This window comes from Triticum aestivum, chromosome 3B, assembly GCF_018294505.1.
Source record: "Triticum aestivum cultivar Chinese Spring chromosome 3B, IWGSC CS RefSeq v2.1, whole genome shotgun sequence".
Classification (NCBI taxonomy): domain Eukaryota; kingdom Viridiplantae; phylum Streptophyta; class Magnoliopsida; order Poales; family Poaceae; genus Triticum; species Triticum aestivum.
Genome location: NC_057801.1, coordinates 704,770,179 through 704,783,796, shown reverse-complemented (window position 1 = coordinate 704,783,796; position 13,618 = coordinate 704,770,179).

Below are 13,618 nucleotides of genomic sequence, written 5' to 3'. Positions count from 1 at the left end.
ACTTCTAGATAGGACAACGATTAATAATTTCAAACAACCGCCAAAACAGAATTCAAAAAAAAAATCGCACATTTTGATGGGATCCGAAATATTTTTATCCGAAATTTCTAGTCAGGTTAAATATAATTTCAAAATAAAGTTGTATTACGTTAAAATCCAACAAAATATTGCGCGCGCAACAAGTAATGAAATTAAAATTTTCAAATTCCAAAAATAATATATTTTTTAAACTAATTACGCGTTTGGTGCATAGTTACTGCCCAGTTATTATAATTACATCCCATTTATTATTTCTTAAAGTCCATTTTCTTGTTAAGCCTAATGCATACCTCCTAGGAAAGTTTACAGCCGAGCGGGGCGGAGAATAACAAGTTGATCCAGATATTGTGTACAACTGTCGGCCCAGTTGCATTGCTGATGTTGAATAAAATGCCTGTGTAGTATAGTACAACCTAACATGGCTACTCAGCCCACATTCAGCGACGTCGGAAAGGCCCAAACAAGGCTTCTATCCAACTTTTTGAAGTCACTCAGCTCAATTAATAACTTAAGAAAAAAGTTAGATTACAGTGGAACCTAATTAAAAGATGTCACGAGCAAATAAATAATTCAACGGGTCCCACTTGTGCGTGTTGATACATCTCCAACGTATCTATAATTTTTGATTGCTCCATGCTACTTTACCTACTGTTTTGGACTATATTGGGCTTTATTTTCCACTTTCATATTAATTTTGGGATTAACCTATTAACCGGAGGCCCAGCCCAAAATTGTTGGTTTTTGCCTATTTCAGTATTTCGAAGAAACATAATATCAAACGGAGTCCAAACGGAATAAAACCTTGGGGAATGTGATTTTCTCACCAAACGTGATCCAGGAGACTTGGACCCTACTCCAAGAAGTGCCAGAGGCTGTCACGAGGGTGGAGGGCCCCCCTGGGCGCGCCCCCTGCCTCGTGGGCCCCCTGTTGCTCCACCGACGTACTCCTTCCTCCTATATATACCTACGTACCCCCGTCAGATCAGAAACGGAGCCAAAAACCTAATTCCACCGCCGCAACTTTCTGTATCCGCGAGATCCCATCTTGGGGCATGTTCTGGAGCTCCGCAGGAGAGGGCATCTACCACGGAGGGCTTCTACATCAACACCATAGCCTCTCCGATGAAGTCTGAATAGTTGACTTCAGACCTTCGGGTCCATAGCTAGTAGCTAGATGGCTTCTTCTCTCTTTTTGGATCTCAATACAATGTTCTCCCCCTCTCTTGTGGAGATCTATTTCATGCAATCTTCTTTTTGCGGTGTGTTTGTTGAGGCTGATGAATTGTGGGTTTATGATCCAGCTTATCCATGAATAATATTTGATTCTTCTCGGAATTCTTTTATGTATGATTGAGTTATCTTTGCAAGTCTCTTCGAATTATCCGTTTGGTTTGGCCAACTAGATTGGTTGTTCTTTCAATGGGAGAAGTGTTTAGCTTTGGGTTCAATCTTGCGGTGTCCTTACCCAGTGACAGAAAGGGTTGCAAGGCACGTATTGTATTGTTGCCATCGAGGATAACAAGATGGGGTTTTTATCATATTGCATGAATTTATCCCTCTACATCACGTCATCTTGCTTAAGACGTTACTCTATTTTTAACTTAATACTCTAGATGCATGCTGGATGGCGGTCGATGAGTGGAGTAATAGTAGTAGATGCAGAATCGTTTCGATCTACTTGTTTTGGACGTGATGCCTATATACATGATCATACCTAGATAATCTCATAATTATTCGCTTTTCTATCAATTGCTCAACAGTAATTTGTTCACCCACTGTAGAATACTTATGCTCTTGAGAGAAGCCACTAGTGAAACCTATGGCCCCCGGGTCTACTCTCATCATATCAATCTCCATTACTTTGTTACTTGCTTTGTGTTTACTTTGCCTTTTACTTTTTACTTTGCATCTCTATATCAAAAATACCAAAAATATTATTTATCATCTCTATCAGATCTCACCCTCGTAAGTGACCGTGAAGGGATTGACAACCCCTAATCGCGTTGGTTGCGAGTAGCTATCGTTTTGTGTAGGTACGAGGGGCTCGTGCGTGATCTCCTACTGGATTGATACCTTGGTTCTCAAAAACTGAGGGAAATACTTACGCTACTTTACTGCATCATCCTCCACTCTTCGGGGAAATCCAACACAGTGCTCAAGAGGTAGCAAGAAGAATTTCTAGCACCATTGCCGGGGAGTTTGCGCAAAAGTCAACCATACCAAGTACCCATCACAATCCCTATCTCTCGCATTACATTATTTGCCTCTCGTTTTCCTCTCCCCCACTTCACCGTTGCCGTTTTATTCGCCCTCTCTTTCCCAATCTCCTCCTCTCTTTCTCTTTCACCTTTTTCTCGTTTGCCTTTGCTTGTGTGTTGGATTACTTGTTGCCATGGCCGAATCAAAAAGAACTAAGGGATTTCTCCCGAGTTCTAGTGCCTTGGATAACCCCTCTATCCTTACTAAGCTCATAAACAATGATGCTACGGAAATACCCACCGGGATCACCAATAAGAATTTATATGATTTTGATGATGATGACTCCGGAATCTTTCGCTATTTACTTTATGAATCTTTAAAATATGCTTGGGATAGGTTATTAAGGATTCGGGCTAGTTATGTGCCACAATATCAAATTGATGTTTACTTAAAAAGTTCCTATGTTGGCTTGCCCGCCTCTTTCAAACAAGTTCTAGATGATATTTTTGAAGAAGGTTTTCTTGAAGGGGTTGCTATAGATACCTATGAAAAAATGAAAACCATATTTGGGCACCCCTTAAATGATAAAGTTGAATCAACTACTCTCTTGTGCTTTTATCAAAATGAAATTATCAAAGAGATGAAGTCTAAGTTAGATGCAAATTTCCGTAGCGTGCTTAATCTCACCTCATCCATTAATGGCAATGTTCTTAATATGAATAGAAGGATGAATGACTTAGAAAGGAGATCCTCTCTTGCTACTTACACATCAAGTGCCAAAGATGGCAAAACCTAGATCTATCCTTGCTTTTATGCCTAGCTAAGGGCGTTAAACGATAGCGCTTGTTGGGAGGCAACCCAATTTTATTTTGTGTTTTTTGTTTTTGCTTATGTTTAGGAATAAATAATTCATCTACTTTCTGTTTAGATGTGGTTTTATGTTTTAATTAGTGTTTGTGCCAAGTAGAACCTATAGGATAAGCTATGATGATAGTTGATTTGATTCTGCTGAAAAACAGAAACTTTGCGCTCACAAGAAAAAATTCAATAAATCACAGAAACGTGATTTTGCATTGATTATTTTTGCTACTGATCAACAAACAAATTTTCCAGTACGTCCTATTTTGGTAGAATTTTTAGAGTTCCAGAAGTTTGCGTTAGTTACAGATTGCTACAGACTGTTCTGTTTTTAACAGATTCTGTTTTTCGTGTGTTGTTTGCTTATTTCAATGCATCTATGGCTAATAAATTAGTTTATAAACCATAAGGAAGTTGGAATACAGTAGGTTTAACACCAATATAAATAAATAATGAGTTCATTACAGTACCTTAAAGTAGTCTTTTGTTTTCTTTCACTAACGGAGCTCACGAGATTTCTATTGAGTTTTGTGTTGTGAAGTTTTCAAGTTTTGGGTGAATTCTTTCGATGGATTATGGAACAAAGAGTGGAAAGAGCCTAAGCTTGGGGATGCCCATGGCACCCCCAAGATAATCCAAGGACACCAAAAATTCAAAGCTTGGGGATGCCCCGGAAGGCATCCCATCTTTCGTCTACTTCCACCGGTAATTTACTTGGAGCTATATTTTTATTCACTACATGTCATGTGTTTTGCCTGGAGTGTCTTGTATTATTTGCATCTTTGTTTGTTAGTTTGCCACAATCATCCTTTCTGTACACACCTTTTGAGAGAGCCATACATGATTTAGAATTTTCTAAGAATACTCTATGTGCTTCACTTATATCTTTTGAGCTTGATAGCTTTGCTCATAGTGCTTCACTTATATCTTTTGAGCGTAATAATTTTTGCTCTAGTACTTCACTTAGATCTTTTAGAGCACGGTGGTGGATTTGTTTTAAATAAACTATTGATCTCTCATGCTTCACTTAGATTATTTTGAGAGTTGTTGATAGCATGGTAATTTGCTTAATGTTAATATACTTGGTATTCAAGATTTGTGAAACTTTCTTTTGAGTGCGTTGAATACTAAGATAAGTTTGATGCTTGATAATTGTTTTGAGATATGGAGGTGATAATATCAAAGCAATGCTAGTTGGGGTGATTATGAATTTAAAGAATGCTTGTGTTGAAGTTTGTGATTCCCGTAGCATGCACGTATGGTGAACCGCTTTGTGATGAAGTCGGAGCACAATTTTATTTATTGATTGTCTTCCTTATGTGTGGCAGTCGGGGATGAGCGATGGTCTTTTCCTACCAATCTATCCCCCTAGGAGTATGCATTTAGTGCTTTGGTTTTTGATGAGTTCTAAATTTTTGCAACAAGTGCATGAGTTCTTTTGATTAATGTTGAGTCCATGGATTATACACACTCTCACCCTTCCACCATTGCTAGCCTCTCTAATACCGTGCACTTTTCGCCGGTATCATACACCTACCATATACCTTCCTCAAAACAGCCACCATACCTACCTATCATGGCATCTCCATAGCCATTCCGAGATATATTACCATGCAACTTTCCACCGTTCCATTCATATGACACACATTACTTTTGTCATATTGCTTTTTGCATGAACATGTAGTTGACATTGTATTTGTGGCAAGGCCACCTTCATAATTTTCATACATGTCGCTCTCGATTCATTGCATATCCCGGTACACCGCCGGAGGCATTCATATAGAGTCATATTTTGTTCTAAGTATCGAGTTGTAATTGTTGAGTTGTAAGAAAAATAAAAGTGTGATGATCATCATTATTAGAGCATTGTCCCAGTGAGGAAAGGATGATGGAGACTATGATTCCCTCATATGTCGGGATGAGACTCCAGACGAAAAAAAGAGAGTGGCCATAAAAAAGGCCAAATAAAAAATGAGAGAAAAAAGAGAGAAGGGACAATGCTACTATCCTTTTTCCACACTTGTGCTTCAAAGTAGCACCATGATCTTCATGATAGAGAGTCTCATATGTTGTCACTTTCATATACTAGTGGGAATTGTTCATTATAGAACTTGGCTTGTATATTTCGATGATGGGCTTCCTCAAAAGTGCCCTAGGTCTTCGTGAGCAAGCAAGTTGGATGCACACCCACTTAGTTTCTTTTGTTGATCTTTCATATACTTATAGCTCTAGGGCATCCGTTGCATGGCAATCCCTACTCACTCACATTGATATCTATTGATATGCATCTCCATAGCCCATTGATACGCCTAGTTGATGTGAGACTATCTTCTCCTTTTTTGTCTTCTCCACAACCACCATTCTATTCCACCTATAGTGATATGTCCATGGCTCACGCTACTGTATTGCGTGAAAGTTGAAAAAGTTTGAGATTTCTAAAGTATGAAACAATTGCTTGGCTCGTCATCGGGGTTGTGCATGATTAAATACTTTGTGTGATGAAGAAAGAGCATAGCCAGACTATATGATTTTGTAGGGATAACTTTCTTTAACCAAGCTATTTTGAGAAGACATGATTGCTTTAATTTGTATGCTTGAAGTATTATTACTTTTATGTCAATATGAACTTTTGTCTTGAATCTTTCGGATCTGAATATTCATGTCAAAATTAAGAAGATTTACATTGAAATTATGCCAAAGTATCACTCCGCATCAAAAATTCTTTTTTATCATTTACCTACTCGAGGACGAGCAGGAATTAAGCTTGGGGATGCTTGATATGTCTCCAACGTATCTATAATTTTTGATTGCTCCATGCTACTTTACCTACTGTTTTGGACTATATTGGGCTTTATTTTCCACTTTCATATTATTTTTGGGACTAACCTATTAACCGTAGGCCCAGCCCAGAATTGCTGTTTTCCCCTATTTCAGTATTTCGAAGAAACAGAATATCAAACGGAGTCCAAACGGAATAAAACCTTCGGGAACGTGATTTTCTCACCAAACGTGATCCAGGAGACTTGGACCCTACTCCAAGAAGTGCCAGAGGCGGTCACGAGGGTGGAGGGCGCCCCCTGCCTCATGGGCCCCCTGTTGCTCCACCGACGTACTCCTTCCTCCTATATATACCTACGTACCCCCGTCAGATCAGAAATGGAGCCAAAAACCTAATTCCACCACCGCAACTTTCTGTATCCGCAAGATCCCATCTTGGGGCCTGTTCCGGAGCTCCGCCGGAGAGGCCATCTACCACGGAGGGCTTCTACATCAACACCATAGCCTCTCCGATGAAGTGTGAGTAGTTTACCTCAGACCTCCGGGTCCATAGCTAGTAGCTAGATGGCTTCTTCTCTCTTTTTGGATCTCAATACAATGTTCTCCCCCTCTCTTGTGGAGATCTATTCGATGTAATCTTCTTTTTGCGGTGTGTTTGTTGAGATCGATGAATTGTGGGTTTATGATCCAGCTAATCCATGAATAATATTTGATTCTTCTCTGAATTCTTTTATGTATGATTGAGTTATGTTTGCAAGTATCTTCGAATTATCCGTTTGGTTTGCCCCACTAGATTGGTAGTTCTTGCAATGGGAGAAGTGTTTAGCTTTGGGTTCAATCTTGCGGTGTCCTTACCCAGTGACAGAAAGGGTTGCGAGGCACGTATTGTACTGTTGCCATCAAGGATAACAAGATGGGGTTTTTATCATATTGCATGAATTTATCCCTCTACATCATGTCATCTTGCTTAAGGCGTTACTCTGTTTTTAACTTAATACGCTAGATGCATGCTGGATAGCGGTCGATGAGTGGAGTAATAGTAGTAGATGCAGAATCATTTCGATCTACTTGTTTTGGACATGATGCCTATATACATGATCATACCTAGATAATCTCATAATTATTCGCTTTTCTATCAATTGCTCAACAGTAATTTGTTCACCCACCGTAGAATACTTATGGTCTTGAGAGAAGCCACTAGTGAAACCTATGGCCCCCGGGTCTATTCTCATCATATCAATCTCCATTACTTTATTACATGCTATGTTTTTACTTTGACTTTTACTTTTTACTTTGCATCTCTATATCAAAAATACCAAAAATATTATTTATCATCTCTATCAGATCTCACCCTCGTAAGTGACCATGAAGGGATTGACAACCCCTAATTGCGTTGGTTGCGAGTAGCTATCGTTTTGTGTAGGTACGAGGGACTCGTGCGTGATCTCCTACTGGATTGATACCTTGGTTCTCAAAAACTGAGGGAAATACTTATGCTACTTTACTGCATCATCCTCTCCTCTTCAGGGAAATCCAACGCAGTGCTCAAGAGGTAGCACGTGTACGCGTGTGTGTGCGTGTGTGCCTGTGTGTGTGTGTGTGTGTGAGAGAGAGAGAGAGAGAGATAGAGAGAGACCCATCGGTCGATGCTCATAAATACATCTTTCAGCCATATGCATTGCTGATGCTCAGTAAAAACTTATATAGTTGACACAAACATATAGAACATCATAGCACACTGAACTTGCATACAAAAATTTCACGCAGGCGACACAATCATGATGGAAGCAGTGGATCGCTATGGGTAGGGCTATGTTGAAACCAACGAAGTCGTACATAACGGTTCATCGTCTTTATCAATGACGGGGAAATATCTTGAACGTTGTGCAAAGAAAACAGACAGACAACACAATAAGTTCTGCTAGCATATTAAGTTGACGTACAACCCTTTCTAAAAAAGTTCAGGTACAAAATTAGAATAGGTCACAATCAAATGTACTTGCATATCAGTGCTTCACACCCATAGCTCGGATTTAACTAGTATCTGACAAGATTCAGTTGTTACCTCATATTAGAGCACATCCAGGCAGCCAACCCTGCCTCTTCTCCCAAAGAAGCAGTGGCCTCCGCCGCGTGATGGAGTAGGCCCTGTGCCATCCATCGTTCCGAGCAACACGGGGAAAGTCTGACATTGACTCCTGTAATGGACGTCGTCAACGGACCCTAGCACCAGCGGCGGCGGCAGGACTTCGATTAATGGATTGACCACTTCTTCGACATGCACGAACACTCGATACAGGTACATCCCTAACGTGGTCCACGACGGCCTTGGTGGCAACGAATAGTACAACCCCTGTTCCTGCACCGGTATCTCAACACTAATAACCTTCGGTATGGTGGACGGTGTCACATCCCTAGCTGCTGGTAGTGCTCTAGGCTAGCTTCATGTGTGCATCATGTCTATATTTTTGAAACCTGAACTGAGGAATTTTAGAAGCCTCAAAACCCTAAATAAAAGAGGGCAAAAACCCTAAAAATCTCATTCATTGTTCCAAAATGCTCTTCTTAAATGTTTGATAATTTTTGGCAAGGATTCTGGTCCCAACCAAAATATTGAACATTTTTAAGGATTTATTTTTGGGACTTTGAATATAAATCAATACTATTTTGAATTTGAACTTATATCCAAATATTACTGAATATATGTCAAATAACTGAAACATTTTTATGTGCTTTGGTATAATTCCATTGTGCTAAATAAAATGTTCAGGGGATTTTGTCACTGTTTTTGAATTTGTTTTATTTCAAAACAGTGGCAAAAGATTAAATTAAAAACAAAACAGAAGAAAAAAATAAAAAGAACAGAGGCCTACCCGGCCTCACCCGTGCAGCCCACCAGAGCCGGCCCAGCTCCTGTGCTGGTCCAGCACTGTGTGGCCCAGCCCACCTCCTCCTCCCTGTCGCCTTCCTCCTCGCGCCAGTAGGCAGAGGAGGGACACGGCGCGCGCGCCCGAGCTCGCCACGCCACCACCCTGCTCGTCTGCATCGCCTGGCCACCGCGACGCCGCGCGTCATCTCCTCGGCGCCGCCCCGACCCCCCTGGACCCCCTCGCTCTCTCCCTCTCCCTTGTATCTCTCCTCTGCTTCCCTCTCTCTCTCACTCGCCCGAGCGCATAGCCGCAGCCGCGCCACCGTAACGCCGGCGGCCACTGTCTCCCCCTCGACCCCTCGCTGTGCTTGCGAGCTCCGCCTCGACCCCCTCTTCCTCCCCACCGATCCACGGCCCTCCGGAAGCCCTGCATCGCCGCCCACGTCGCCGTTCCCCTCCTCGGCACCGGGAGATCGTCGCCTCGATTCGCTGCACTCCGGCCGCCCCGAGCCCACTAACCCTCCCCTACAGCTCCGCGGTGAGCCTCCGTGCAGAACCCCTCTCTCTCCCCTCGCGTTTGCGAGCTCTAGGCCATAGCTCCGCCGCGGCCGAACTCCGGCCGCCGCTGGACCTCGTCACCGCCGTACTACAAGCCGCTTGAGCTCGTCTCGGAGCGTGTCACCGCACTCAGGAAGCCACCAGGAAGCTAACGCATATCCTAACTCGCCCCTCACGTGCACAGGACGTGGCTGGCTTAATTAGCCACTAACCACGCGCATCGTGTCACAAGACAGCCGGCCCCACCGCCTAACTAACCGGCTAACTAAAATAGATTAGGTTTAATCTCATTGCAGTGGCCCGCACGCGTCAGCTTTGACCGTTGCTGACGTGGCATTTGACCCGGCCCCACCTGTCATTGACACTAACTAGCCCTGTGCCACTGACGTGTGGCCCCACACGTCAGGTTTGACCTGGACCCGCCCTGTTGACCTGATGACGTCAGGATAAGGTCATGCTGACGCAATAATTCCTTTCTGGAATTAAAATAAATTAGGAAATAATTTATAAATTCCAGAAAATTGTATAAACTTCTAAAAATCATAGAAATTCAACCGTAACTCCAAATTAAATAATTTATATATGAAAAATTATCAGAAAAATTCAAGGAATCCATATGTACCATTTTCATGCATGTTAGAACAACTTATAGCTGCTGTTTAGCACAAATCAATTAATGGCATTTGAATAATCACATATGGAGTTTGAATTTGAATCTTGTATTCAAACCAACTTCATTTAATCTGTTGCTAGTTGCATTAGCCCAAAACACATTCATTTTGCCATGTCATGATCATGCATCATATTGTGCATTGCATTGATTGTGTTCCCTTCTGTGTTGCCGGTATTTGTCCCCTCTCGATAGACGTGATACCGATGATGTGATCGTTGACACTGATGAAGACTCAATGTTATCTTCAGAAGTGCCAGGCAAGCAAAACCCCCTTGTTCATTCCGATAAAATCCCACTCTCTCGCTCCTGCTCTCTTTTACTGCATTAGGACAACATCGATTCATCTGTTACTTGCTGCGGTAGCTGAACCCCTTTATCCTTTGCATGACCTGTCATTGCCACAGTAAATAGATGAAACCCACTAGCATGAGTAGGAGTTGTTTGAGCCCTGTTGTGCCTACTCATTCATGCTTGTTTGTCATGCCTGCTACTGCTTAGAGTTGAGTCAGGTCTGATTCATCGGGGATGAATCAGAGGCGTGTGAACATGTCCTACTGTGTGTGAGCTAAGTGTGTGAACACGATTTGGTAAAGGTAGCGGTGAGAGGCCATGTAGGAGTACATGGTGGGTTGTCTCATTGCAGCCGTCCTCAGGAACTGAGTTCTGTGTTTGTGATCCATGATTCAGCTACTACCACGCATTGGGCCCGAAACCAATGGACCCTCTCGGCTTCTTGATCACCCTTGTCCTCTGTCCAGGAGTTGCAAGTAGTTTCTGGTGTTTGTAGTATGCTGGAGGCCGTGGGCAGCGCTGACCGTAGGGGTGGGCTGTGATGCGGTAGGCACGTGGCACGGTGTACCGGGCGCCCGTTTGGTGTCTCGGGAACCCTGTTCACATCGTTTGGGGCTGTGAGCGAAACTCCGGCCGGATCTCCTCATGGATGGAACCCGAATAGGCGATAAACCTGGACTAGAGACTTGAGTGTTTAGGTAGGCCGTGGCCGACACCCACGTTGGGCTTCCGCTTGAAGGTTGCCGAGTACATGTCGTGTAAACGGCGGTAAGTGGTGAGAGCGTGTGTGAAGAAGTACACCCCTGCAGGGTTAACATCATCTATTCGAATAGCCGTGTCCGCGGAAAAGGACTTCTGGGTTGCTTATATCAGTTCATAGACAAGTGAAAGTGGATACTCTAAAATACGCAAGATAAGCGTGAGTGCTATGGATGGCGTTCTCGTAGGGAGACGGGAGCGGATCCATAGTGGTGTATTGATATGGTGAATATGTGGACTCGTGTGCGCCACCTCAAAAGAGTTACTTGCAGTCGTAGTTCAGGATAGCCACCGAGTCAAAGCTGGCTTGCTGCAGTTAAACCCCACCATCCCCTTTGTTGATAATGATGCATATGTAGATAGTTCTGATGTAAGTCTTGCTGGGTACATTTGTACTCACGTTTGCCTATTTTATGTTTTTGCAGAGAGACTTCGGTCTCACTAGTAGTTCCGCGTGGACTTCGACGTTTAGCTTGTTACCTCAGCTACGATCTTGTGCCCTCGGCAGGATCTGGTAGATAGTCAGGCTTCTCAGCCTTTTTCATTTATAGATGTCTGTACCCAGACATGATAGCTTCCGCTTGTGCTTTGACTTGTATGCTCTGATGTTGGGTCATGAGACCCATGTTTGTAATATCTCGCTCCTCGGAGCCTATTGAATAAATTACTTGAGTCGTAGAGTCATGTTGTGATGCCATGTTGTATTTGCACATATCGAGCATATTGTGTGTATGTTATTGAAATGCTTGGTATGTGTGGGATCTGACCATCTAGTTGTTTATCTTTAGTAGCCTCTCTTACCGGGAAATGTCTCCTAGTGTTTCCACCGAGCCATGGTAGCTTGCTACTGCTCCGGAACACTTAGGCTGGCCGGCATGTGTCCTTCTTCGTTCCTGTGTCTGTCCCTTCGGGGAAATGTCACGCGATGAATACCGGAGTCCTGTTAGCCCGCTACAGCCCGGTTCACCGGAGTCCTGCTAGCCCAGTGCTACAGCCTGGATTCACTCGCTGATGACCGACACGTTCGATGCTGGGTCATGGATGCCTGTCCCTGTAAGTCTGTGCCACTTTGGGTTTACGACTAGCCATGTCAGCCCGGGCTCCTTATCATATGGATGCTAGCGACACTGTCATATACGTGTGCCAAAAGGCGCAAACGGTCCCGGGCAAAGGTAAGGCGACACCCGTGGGAATACCGTGCGTGAGGCCGCAAAGTGATATGAGGTGTTACATGCTAGATCGATGTGGCATTGAGTCGGGGTCCTGACAGCGTTGGTATCAGAGCTTGACTGCCTGTAGGATTACCAAGCCAAACTGGTCGAAGTTGAGTCTAGAAATTCTTTAGTTATATAAGGGAATTGATTGTGGGATGGAACGTAAGGCTCTTTTTACTCCTTATACCTCATGCCCTTCTGATCTGAGTCATCTTATCTTTCCTACGGGGATTAAGAACTAGGCTATCTCTTCTTTCTATCAGGATCACGTGTTACTAATCCGTAGACTTATAGATTGTTGGATTAAGCCTCAGTTTCAGTTCCTACTACTTCCGTATGTTAATTGTTGATCTCGAAACCTTGATATTGTGCTTCTGAGTGGTTATGCCACCATTTTTGTGAATGTCTCAAATCTTTTCTGAGCATTTACAGCCGTTATGCTGTCCGAGTCATCCCAGGTTTCTAAAGTAGTCTGATGCATTTGCAAATCCTTTCTTTCCGTTTCAATGTTCCCATGGGCCAGATTTAACCACACTAATCAGTGAGTTGAGGTACTCCGTTACCTTGACATTTATGTTGGAGCTATTATTATGACCCTAGGTGTCTTAGGGGATCATCTAGTAATTTAGCCATGATTTGTGTCCCAGTGTGATGATTCTGGCTTTTATTCTCGAAAGCATCCCGTGATGCACATAGTTAGTAGGTATTCTACTCCTGGGTTTGAACCCGAGATTCACTCTACTTACATCATGTTGATAGTGTTGCTAGTTCCTTTAGGATATTAGTAACCTTCTGCATAGTCCTTGAAGTCCGTGGTGTCTTCTTCTTCCAAATACCATGAACTACTTATGGCAGAAGTTCCTCGTTGAACTGAAATATCACAACAGGATTATTCTTGATGAGTTCTCCATTCATAAATCGTGACTCTGCCAGTTCTACCTTTCTGCATGGGTTATCCGGAAGAAATATGTTGAACTTGGTTCGACATACTAATCTATGCATCCACAATCAGAAAATTATATGTTCCTTTGAGTTGTTCTCTTTAGTTGCATTCTGACCCTCGTCTATCAATTGATAGTCAAGAGTATGCGTGCATTCGTTCATCGATGCCTATTACTCTGGTGGTCTGTCAAGCCATTCTATTCCGGAACGACTAGGAGAAACAAACTCCAGTACCTCATCCATATCTAGGATTGGGTCAAAGCAGTTGTATTCCGCAGATCAAATGCCAATCCAGCTTTTGGTTCTGTTCTACCTTGGAGTATTACCCCCTTTATGTCAGAATTGTCATGAGAATTGCACCAACTCTCATGAATTTTGACGAAGTGATACTTCTCACCATCATTAGTCATTCCTCGGTCTTCGTGTTGATGCAACCGG